The sequence below is a fragment of the Macaca thibetana genome, chromosome 6, assembly GCF_024542745.1.
Source record: "Macaca thibetana thibetana isolate TM-01 chromosome 6, ASM2454274v1, whole genome shotgun sequence".
NCBI classification, from domain to species: Eukaryota; Metazoa; Chordata; class Mammalia; order Primates; family Cercopithecidae; genus Macaca; species Macaca thibetana.
The window spans coordinates 59,277,370-59,287,992 of NC_065583.1; positions in this window are offsets into that span (position 1 = coordinate 59,277,370).

Here is a 10,623-nt window from a genome sequence, read left to right on the forward strand (position 1 = left end):
AATTTCCGTTCTTTTACATTTGCTAAGGAGTGCTTTGCTTCCAACTATGTGGTCAGTTTTGGAATAAGTGCAATGTGGTGCTGAGAAGAATTTATATTCTGTTGATTTGGGGTGGAGAGTTCTGTAGATGTCTATTAGGTCCGCTTGGTGCAGAGTTGAGTTCCATTCCTGGATATCCTTGCTAACTTTCTGTCTCGTTGATCTGTCTAATGTTGACAGTGGGGTGTTAAAGTCTCCCATTATTATTGTATGGGAGTCTAAGTCTCTTTGTAAGTCTCTAAGGACATGCTTTATGAATCTAGGTGCTCCCATATTGGGTGCATATATATTTAGGATAGTTAGCTCTTTCTGATGAATTGATCCTTTACCATTATGTAATGGCCTTCTTTGTCTCTTTTGATCTTTGATGGTTTAAAGTCTGTTTTATCAGAGACTAGGATTGCAACCCCTGCCTTTTTTTGTTTTCTATTTGCTTGGTAGATCTTCCTCCATCCCTTTATTTTGAACCTATGTGTGTCTCTGCATGTCAGATGGGTTTCCTGAATACAGCAAACTAATGGATCTTGACTCTTTATCCAATTTGCCAGTCTGTGTCTTTTAATTGGACCATTTAGTCCATTTACATTTAAGGTTAATATTGGTATGTGTGAACTTGATCCTGTCATTATGATATTAGCTGATTATTTTGCTCGCTAGTTGATGCAGTTTCTTCCTAGTATCAATGGACTTTACATTTTGGCATGTTTTTGCAATGGCTGGTACCTGTTGTTCCTTTCCACATTTAGTGCTTCCTTCAGGGTCTCTTGTAGGGCAGGCCTGGTGGTGACAAAATCTCTAAGCATTTGCTTATGTGTAGAGGATTTTATTTCTCCTTCACTTATGAAACTTAGTTTGCTGGATATGAAATTCTGGGTTGAAAATTCTTTTCTTTAAGAATGTTGAATATTGGCCCCCACTCTCTTCTAGCTTGGAGAGTTTCTGCTGAGAGATCTGCTGTTAGTCTGATGGGCTTCTCTTTGTGGGTAACCCGACCTTTCTCTCTGTCTGCCCTTAACATTTTTTCCTTCATTTCAACTTTGGCAAATCTGACAATTATGTGTCTTGGAGTTGCTCTTCTTGAGGAGTATCTTTGTGGCGTTCTCTTTATTTCCTGAATTTGAATGTTGGCCTGCCTTACTAGTTTGGGGAAGTTCTCCTGGATGATATCCTGCAGAGTGTTTTCCAACTTGGTTCCATTTTCCCCGTCACTTGCAGGCACACCAATCAGACACAGATTTGGTCTTTTCACATAATCCCATATTTCTTGGAGGCTTTGTTCATTTCTTTTTACTCTCTTTTCTACACTTCTCTTCTCGCTTCATTTCATTCATTTGATCTTCAATCGCTGATACTCTTTCTTCCAGTTGATCGAGTCGGTTACTGAAGCTTGTGCATTTGTCATGTAGTTCTCATGTTTTGGTTTTCATCTATCAGTTCTTTTAAGGTCTTCTCTGCATTGATTATTCTACTTATCCATTCATCCGTTCCGTTTTCAAGGTTTTTAGTTTCTTTGCACTGGTTACGTAGTTCCTCCTTTAGCTCTGAGAAGTTTGATCAACTGAGGCCTTCTTCTTTCAACTCATCAAAGTCATTCTCTGTCCAGCTTTGTTCCATCGCTGGCGATGAGCTGTGTTCCTTTGGAGGGGGAGATGCGCTCTGATTTTTTGAATTTCCACCTTTTCTGCCCTGCTTTTTCCCCATCTTTGTGGTTTTATCTGCCTTTGGTCTTTGATGCTGGTGACGTACTGATGGGGTTTTGGTGTGGGTGTCCTTTCTGTTTATTAGTTTTCCTTCTAACAGTCAGGACCCTCAGCTGCAGGTCTGTTTGAGTTTGCTTGAGATCCACTCCAGACCCTGTTTGCCTGGGTATCAGCAGCGGAGGTCGCAGAAGATAGAATATTGCTGAACAGCGAGTGTTGCTGTCTGATTCTTGCTCTGGAAGCTTCATCTCAGGGGTGTACCCCACCGTGTGAGGTGTGAGATGTCAGTCTGCACCTAGTGGGGGATGTCTCCCAGTTAGGCTACTCAGGGGTCAGGGACCCACTTGAGCATGCAGTCTTTCTGTTCTCAGATCTCAACCTCCATGCTGGGAGATCCACTGCTCTCTTCAAAGCTGTCAGACAGGGGCATTTACCTCTGCCGAGGTTTCTGCTGCATTTTGTTTAGCTATGCCCTGTCCCCAGAGGAGGAGTCTACAGAGGCAGTCCAGCCTCCTTGAGCTGTGGTGGTCTCCACCCAATTCAAGCTTCCTGGCGGCTTTGTTTACCTACTTCAGCCTCAGCAATGGCAGGCGCCCCTCCCCCAGCCTCGCTACTGCCTTGCAGTTAGATCTCAGACTGCTGTGCTAGCAATGAGGGAGGCTCTGTGGGTGTGGGACCCTCTGGGCCAGGTGTGGGATATAATCTCCTGGTGTGCCGTTTGCTAAGACTCTTGGTAAAGCACAGTATTAGGGTGGGAGTTACCCGATTTTCCAGGTGTTGTGTGTCTCAATTTCCTTTGGCTAGGAAAAGGAATTCCCTTCCCTCTTGCACTTCCCAGGTGAGGTGATGCCTCACCCTGCTTCAGTTCTGGCTGGTCGGGCTGCAGCAGCTGACCAGCACCGATTGTTCGGTACTCCCTAGTGAGATGAACCTGTTACCTCACTTGAAAATGCAGAAATCACCCGTCTTCTGTGTCACTCACGCTGGGAGCTGGAGGTTGGAGCTGTTCCTATTTGGCCATCTTGGGCACGCCCCCGTTTTTTCTTTAAGCTACCAATTTCCTTGAATATTTCTCCCTTCGCTTCTTGTATAATATTTTAAATTTCCTTGCATTGGGCTTCACCTTTTTCTGGTCCCTCCCTGATTAGCTTAATAACTAACTTCCTGAATTCTTTTTCAGGTAAATCAGGGATTTCTTCTTGATTTGGATCCATTGCTGGTAAACTAGTGTGATTTTTTTGGGAGTGTTGAAGAGCCTTGTTTTGTCATATTGCCAGGGTTGGTTTCCTAGTTCCTTCCCATTTGGGTAGGCTCTGTCAGAGAGAAGGTTTAGGGCTGAAGGCTGTTGTTCAGATTCTTTTGTCCCACATGTACCCTTGATGTAGTACTCTCTCCCTTTTCCTATGAATGTGACTTCCTGTGAGCCAAACTCCAGTGATTGTTGTCTATCTTCTGGGTCTAGCCACCCAGCAAGCCTACCCAGCTCTGGGCTGGTACTGGGGGTTGTCTGCAAAGCATCCTGTGATGTGAACCGTCTATAGGTCTCTCAGCTGTGGATACCAGTGCCTGTTCTTGCAGAGATGGTGGGTCTGCGATCGACTCCATGAGGGCTCTTAGCTTTGGTGGTTTAATGTACTATTTTTGTGCTGGCTGGCCTCCTCCCAGGAGGTGCTGATTTCCAGAAAGCATCAGCTGTGGTATTATGGGGAGGAACTGGCAGTGGATGGGACCCTAGAACTCCCAAGACTATATTCCCTGGGTTTTCCACTACCAAGGTAGGTAGGGAAGGACCATCTGATCTCAGACTCTCCTTGGGTGGGTCTTGCTGTGGTTGCTGTGGGGTATGGGGATGAGATTCCAAGGTCACTGGAGTTGTGTATCTAGGAGGATTATGGCTGCCTCTGCTGAGTCATGCAGGTTGTCAGGGAAGTGAGAGAAAGCTGCCAGTCACAGGCCTTGCTCAGCTCCCAAGCAAACTGAAGGGCTGGTCTCACTTCCACTGTTCTCCCACCTCTACATCCCCCAGAAAGTTCCCAAGCAGAGAGCAATACAGGCTTGAAAACCTGCCTCAGGCTATCCACCTTCCAACTGTGAAAGGAAAGGGCTTGGTTCTTCCCCAGCTTGTGGAGTCTGCACACCGGATTTGTGCACTCTTTAGAGTTCTGGCCAGTAGATTTCTCACCCCGTTCAAATTGTTCCAAGGTTCAGCTAAAGATTTCCTTCTCACTGTAGTGTTTGACCCCCTGTTCCACTCCTGTTGCATCCCTGTGGTGCCAGACAGGGGTGGCCTGCTAGGGGACCCAGCAAGCTCCCAGGGCCTTCCTGCTGCTTCCTCTACCCCTGTATTTCACTCAGCCCTCCAAATTGACTCTACTCCAGGTAAAGTCGGAAACTTCTCCTGCAAACAGACCTTCAGCTTCTCCAGTAGGGGTGTGTGTTTGGGAGTGGAGGGTCTCCCTTTCCCACTTCCACAATTGGGGCTCTCACAGTTTTGGGGGTCTCCTAGGTCCTGCAGGAGCAGTCTGTTTCCTTCAGAGGGTCTGTGGGTCCTCTCGGGATTGCTGGTTTTTTTTATTGCAGTTCATCTGGAGCTAAAATTCACAATATGAGCCACTGACGGCTCTGTCCAGAGCTGCAATCTAGTCCAGCCTCCTGCCCACCATGATCCTTATCATAATATCTTAAATCCTACTACATCTCATTCTGAAATGTCTGTCTCTCTCCAACTGTTCCCCACCCCAAATCTGTCAAACTCCCTTATGTATTTTCAAATCCATCTCAGAAGTCACCTTTTCTGGAAAGTCATCCATAAATACTTCCTCTTTCTAGAAGTCTTATTATTCTTCTGTATACTGCTTGTGCTAACATCTACCATATTACACTGTATTTTACTTTACAATTACCTTCCTAAGTAGACTTGATGACAGAGATTGGGTCTTATGACTCCAGTATTCCAAGTCAGCACAGGGAAAGTGCTTGTAATAAATGCTATTAAATGAATGAATACTTTTATATATAAGAAAGCAATGACTATTTAATACATCTGCAAATATACTTAGCATATTCAGAGTATGCTTCCTTTTCTTAAGTAATAAGACATTTTTAACACTTCATATACTTCTATAACATATTTAGTGCTAATCAAGAAAGCTAAACTTTATGAAAGAATTAATTCTAGTTAAGAAATGATGTCTCTTGCCTTAAAAATTACTATCAAGAAAATGAGATTTGTCATAGCCTGCAAAGTCATAGGTATGCAAAATACATGTCTGAGAGGACTGTTATCTAAAACACAAAGAACTCTAAAATGCAACAATGAGAAAAAGAATAACCTGATTTACAAATGGGCAAAAGACCTGAACAGGCACCTCACAAAGATGATATACAGATGCCAAATGAGGATATGAAAAGATACTTCACATCATATGTCATTAGGGAGTTGCAAATTAAAGTAGCAATGAGATACCACTTACATTTACAAGAATTGCCAAAATCCAGAACGCCACTGACAACACTAAATGCTATGAGTATGTAGAGCAACAGGTATTCTCATTCATTGCTTGTAGGAATGCAAAATAGTACAGCCATTTTGTAAGACAGTTTGGTAGTTTTTTTGGGTATTTTTGGTGGTTTTTTTTTTTTTAAACAAAAAGAAACATATTCTTACTATACAATCATGGTCCTTGGTATATACTCAAATGAATTGAAAATTTATGTTCATGGAAAACCCATTCACAGATGTTTATAGCAGCTTTATTCATAATTGTTCAAAATTGGAAGCAACCAAAATATTTTCAGTTAGGTGAATGGATAAACTGTGGTATATACAAACCATAAAATATTATTTAGCACTAAAACAATATGAGCTATCAAGCCATGAAAACACATGGAGGATATTAAATGCATATTTTTAAATGAAAGAAGTGAATCTGAAAAGGCTACATACTCTGGTTCCAACTATATGCACTCAGGAAAAGGCAAAACTGTAGAGGCAGTAAAAAGATAAGTGGTTGCCAGGTTAGGTGTGAAGAAAGGAAAAAGAGGCAGAGCACAGAGGATTTCTAGAACAGTGAAACTATTCTGCATTATGCTATAACGGTGGATACATGTCGTTACACATTTGTCAAACTCAGAAGATACAACACCAAGAATGGACCCTAATGTAAACTATGGACTTTGGATGATAATCATATGTCAATGTTGGTTCATCCATTGTAGCAAATGTACCACCATGATTCTGGATGTTGATAGTGGGAGAGGCTGTGGAAGTGTGGGTCAGGGAGGAGAAGGTGTATGGAAAATCTCTGTGCCTTCTGCTCAATTTTGCTGTTATCCTAAAACTGCTCTTAAAAATGGTCTATTAAAAAAAGAACATCTGTCCTACATTTTTAGTGTAAATAATTAAAATAAAAAGGACAACACTATTGCATACCACAGTGCAGGACCTTGCTACTTGAAGTGTGTCTGTGGACCAGCTGTTAGGACAGCACCTGGGAGCCTGTTGTAAATGTAGAAGCCCAGGTTCCCCCCCCAAGACCAACTGAATCACAGGTTGTGTTTTGAAAAGTTCCCCAGGTTATTTGTATGCACATCAGAGCTTGAGAAGCACTGGTGTGGAAAATCAGCAATTAAACTGAGTGCAAGAAGAACCAGGTTCTTTTCTTACCTCATCCATTCAAAAGTTGTTTAGCATTGGACAATGTACTGAAACTGTAGGTTTCTAGTCTGTAAAACAAGAGGGTTGAACCAGGTCAAAGTTCTTCACAGTGTGGCTTGTAGAATAGCAACATCAGCATCACCTGGGACATATTGGAAATGCAAATTCTATGGACTCAGAAACAATATGGGTGAGCCCATGATCTGTTATTTAACAAACCCTGCAGGTGCTTCTGAGGCAAACTGAAATTGAGAACCATTATTATGGCCTCTAAAATAGTTCTTTCCAATATAAACTTTTTATGATCGTTTGGACAAATGTAAATGTCACAAGATCATATATATATATATACACACACACACATATATATATATATTACTTGAAACTGAATACTTAACACGCTTTAAACAATAAACTGGCATTGTTTCATTCTCAGATCATGCCTTTACCTATTTAAAATATTTCTTATATTTTTCAAAATATAAATCTCTATTTATATATAAATATATAAGTTTCTGTTGAAATTTTCAGGTACGAAATCAGATTCCCTGGACTCTGATGCAGAACAATTGATTTGAAGACACCCTTCAGACAAAGAAACTCTGAGCTTGCTGCTCGTTAAGGGATAAAGAGTTTAATCTGACATAATAGAGGTTTTTTTTTTTTCCTTTTGTAATTAGCAAACCACACATATTTAGTGCCAGGATGGCTGGCTAGGGTCATTTTCATTAACATAGTTCCCACTGAATGCTAAGGATGTCTCTTTCATCCAATAAGAAAATCTAAAAAAGAGGACAAGGTAAACTTTAATTTGGGTTAATCACAGATAAGAATGTCATGATCACATACTAAATTGTGAATCAGGAAACAGCTGATAGGATTCAGTAAGAGCACATGAAAGCAATAATTTTTTGTCTGATTCAAGTAGGATGAGAGACTGGTTGCATTTGAAATTCTGTTAAGAACGACACAGACAAGTACTATTTTTAACTCCTACTTCTATTGTAAAATAATTCACAGTGTAAGAAACAAACAAAATTTTAAAAGAGGGGAACTGTGGGTATATAATCCAGCAGCTCAGTTTTCTTTTTCAGACAGTTGTTAGTGTTACTATGGGGGAAAACATTTGCGTTCCAAGGTTGTGAATTCATAGGGCCATGTTTGCATTCACTTTATGAACAAAGCACCCACAAACACAGATCCAAAGGGCTTTTTCTCCTAGAGTCTGACTGTGGACTATTTACTAATATAATTAAACAGTAATGGGGGATGATGTATTTGCATGCCTTAAACATAATTTACTTTAACCATTTCATCTCTGATATATAAGCCCTGGTAATTCATCGATGCTGTCAGTTGCTGGCTCTAACATCTATCTAAACCATTAGAGACAGTAGACACAGCATTGCATTTGTTGTTGTTGTTGTTTTCTCCTAAAGATTTTCATTCTCTTGATCTTTAGAGTCTTGACGAATAGAACAATTCCACCAACATCTCTGGCAAGAGTTTCAAAGAAACAGCATTCAATTTTATGAGAGCAGATTGGCTTTTTACCTTTTTGCAGGAAACAATTACTTGACTTTAAGCATAAATCAAGCAGGAACCTTAAAAATGGGAGGCTGTGAAAAGGGAGGGCTTTTGAAAATCTGGCCTAAACGTGTTTCTGATGACAATAAATAAATAGGATTTTGATTTCTAATAACGTGTTTATCTCTCTAACCACTCTACATCCTCAAAGGGAATTGTGTTTGGACTACAAAGGGTCAGCATGAACCAAAGATGAAGCCTGTGGTAGGGCAAAGGATGTGACCCCTGTGAAGAGCTGGTGAAATAGGCTCTGCAGAAAATATGCTTGGAGACACATCCATCCCCAAAGTATCCATCCTAAGGAATCCCAAATGACTAACCCAAGCAGATGAGAGAGGGACAAGAGGAATAGAGAGAAGGGAAGCTATGACAAAAGAAGGGTCAGGGGATGAGGAAATAGAGAAGGTGGAGGAAGAAATAGAGAAAAAGAGGAAGAAAACATGGGGAGGAGAACAAGAGATAGAAAAAAAATTAAAAGGAAGTGAGAGAAAGGAAACAGAAGTCTGAGGAAGGGCCCCAGATGAAGAGGAGGCAGAGAAGGAGAAATAGTAAAAGAGAGAGGGCTGAAGTGGGGGTGTTTTTATATGGGGAGGGTCCTCATGGGTGTGGTTCTGGAGATTTTTCCAAACGAGGTTATGATAATTGCACATTAGACAACATACAGAAGCTTTTCCCCAGCATTTATCAGCAAATGCCTCAATGGTATGGAAGAAATTAGCAGAAAGTCAGGGTTATTCTCCTGAGATATACTGTTTTCCTAGGTCACAAGGTGAAATTTTTTTTTTTTTTGCTGTAGTCATTGGAAACTAGTAAGTATAGTCGGAGGGAGGATTCTGCTATAGCAATGTCACATCCCAATTAACCTAGAAAAATGTCTCAGCCACTGTATAATTGTTTTCCCTATTACTCTTCCCATAATGGATTTTTGGTCACTGATGGAGTCAAGCTTTCCCGTCGTTTAGGGTTTACAGTGTTGCTTGTGATGGAACACAAAGACACTATCAAAGCCTTACTCATAGCTTTATGGATTCTAATTTAAATTTTTTAATTAACATTTTTAAAATTTAAAATATTTGAATGGTACAACATAATGATTTAAATACATATACATTGTATAATGATGATCAATCAGCTTTGTGTTCGCTACATATATATGTAAACTGTATTTTTCTGTTATTTGTTTTTAGGACACAGAATGAATGACACGTTTTGGGAAAGAAGTCCAGATATTTTCTTAGGTTTACCTGTGGTCCAATAAAATTGAATTTACTTCTGTTCAACCTGACTATAAAGTTGACATCCTATATATATTAATCACTGTTACATTTGGGCTACATCTAAGTTTACTAAAAAATGGGGTTTGTGACTCATATATTTTATGATATTATCAAATTTCTTTCCCCAGCTATTTCATACCTGTTTTCTCCAACAGAAAGTCTTTTATTGTGATGAGCTGACTATTATCTCATCTAATAAGGATTAAGTGTTCTATAAATAAAAATATTTCCTACTAAATTTTCTTTAATATCACTGATTACTCCTTAATAATAATATTCCTAGTATATTTTAACTTGTTTTCAGGGAATTCTCCTGAAATGCTAGAAAAGAAATGTCTCTCAATAAAACACCAGTTACATAAACCCTCAAAAGCCTTTGTTTGATTTTTGTTAGAAGGTACGTACTCCTACTTAGGATATTTGGAATGTGTTCAACACAAGTGTGAATCATTGGTATGTCATCTTGAGAATATATTGAAAGAAAAGTCCTTACAGAAAAGAAAATACTTTAAAATAATCTTGTAGCATCTGGTTTATACCTGGAAAAGTAAATTTTATAGTTTAGCATTGTGATGATTTTAGAAATCTAACGTGAACTGTCCTTGGATTTTTTGTTTTCTTGTTTCAGACTATTTCCATGAACAAAACTAGTTTGACTATTTTGAGCCTTTTTGTCCACAACTGAACACCTGAAGTAAAAGTAGCAGAGAGTAATGAATTAAATTACCCTGTGGCATTCATATTACCCTGTAGCCAGAGTTAGTGTGTATGACTGTGCAAGTATTTATTTGTAGTACTACAAACTCAAAAGTTTATAATCTTCACCCTCTTTAGCCTATAAAGTCTTTAGCCTAAAAGTGTGAACACACCTACACTCAAAATTTGTATGTAAAGCCTACTTATTCAGAGGAGTAACATATGAGGTACTTTCTAAATAATGCCAAAATATTACTGAAGTTCAGTATAGTATGACTTTTTATTCTTTTTCTTTTTTGTACTGGCATGGTTCCTGAATACAATCCTAATTCATTCTTTCATAATCTCAATTAAGGTATATAGGAAGGCATTCAGGAGTCTTTTTTTTCTTTTGAACTATCAGTTCTTAAGTTTTATGAATACAGTCTTTTTTTGAAAAGTGAGAACTTTCTAAATAACAGCTAATATTTTTCAGATCATGTCACACAAAGTTGCATATATAATTTCCACATTATCTTTATTGATGGATCCTCTTCTCTCTGTCTCTCCCTTCAGAATCCCTTGCTTACGTTTGTCCCATCCACTTAATTCCCTCATGTGTGTTTGTTTACTCATGTGAACTCATAAACAGATCTATAAACATGTGTTTTCTACACACACACATGAC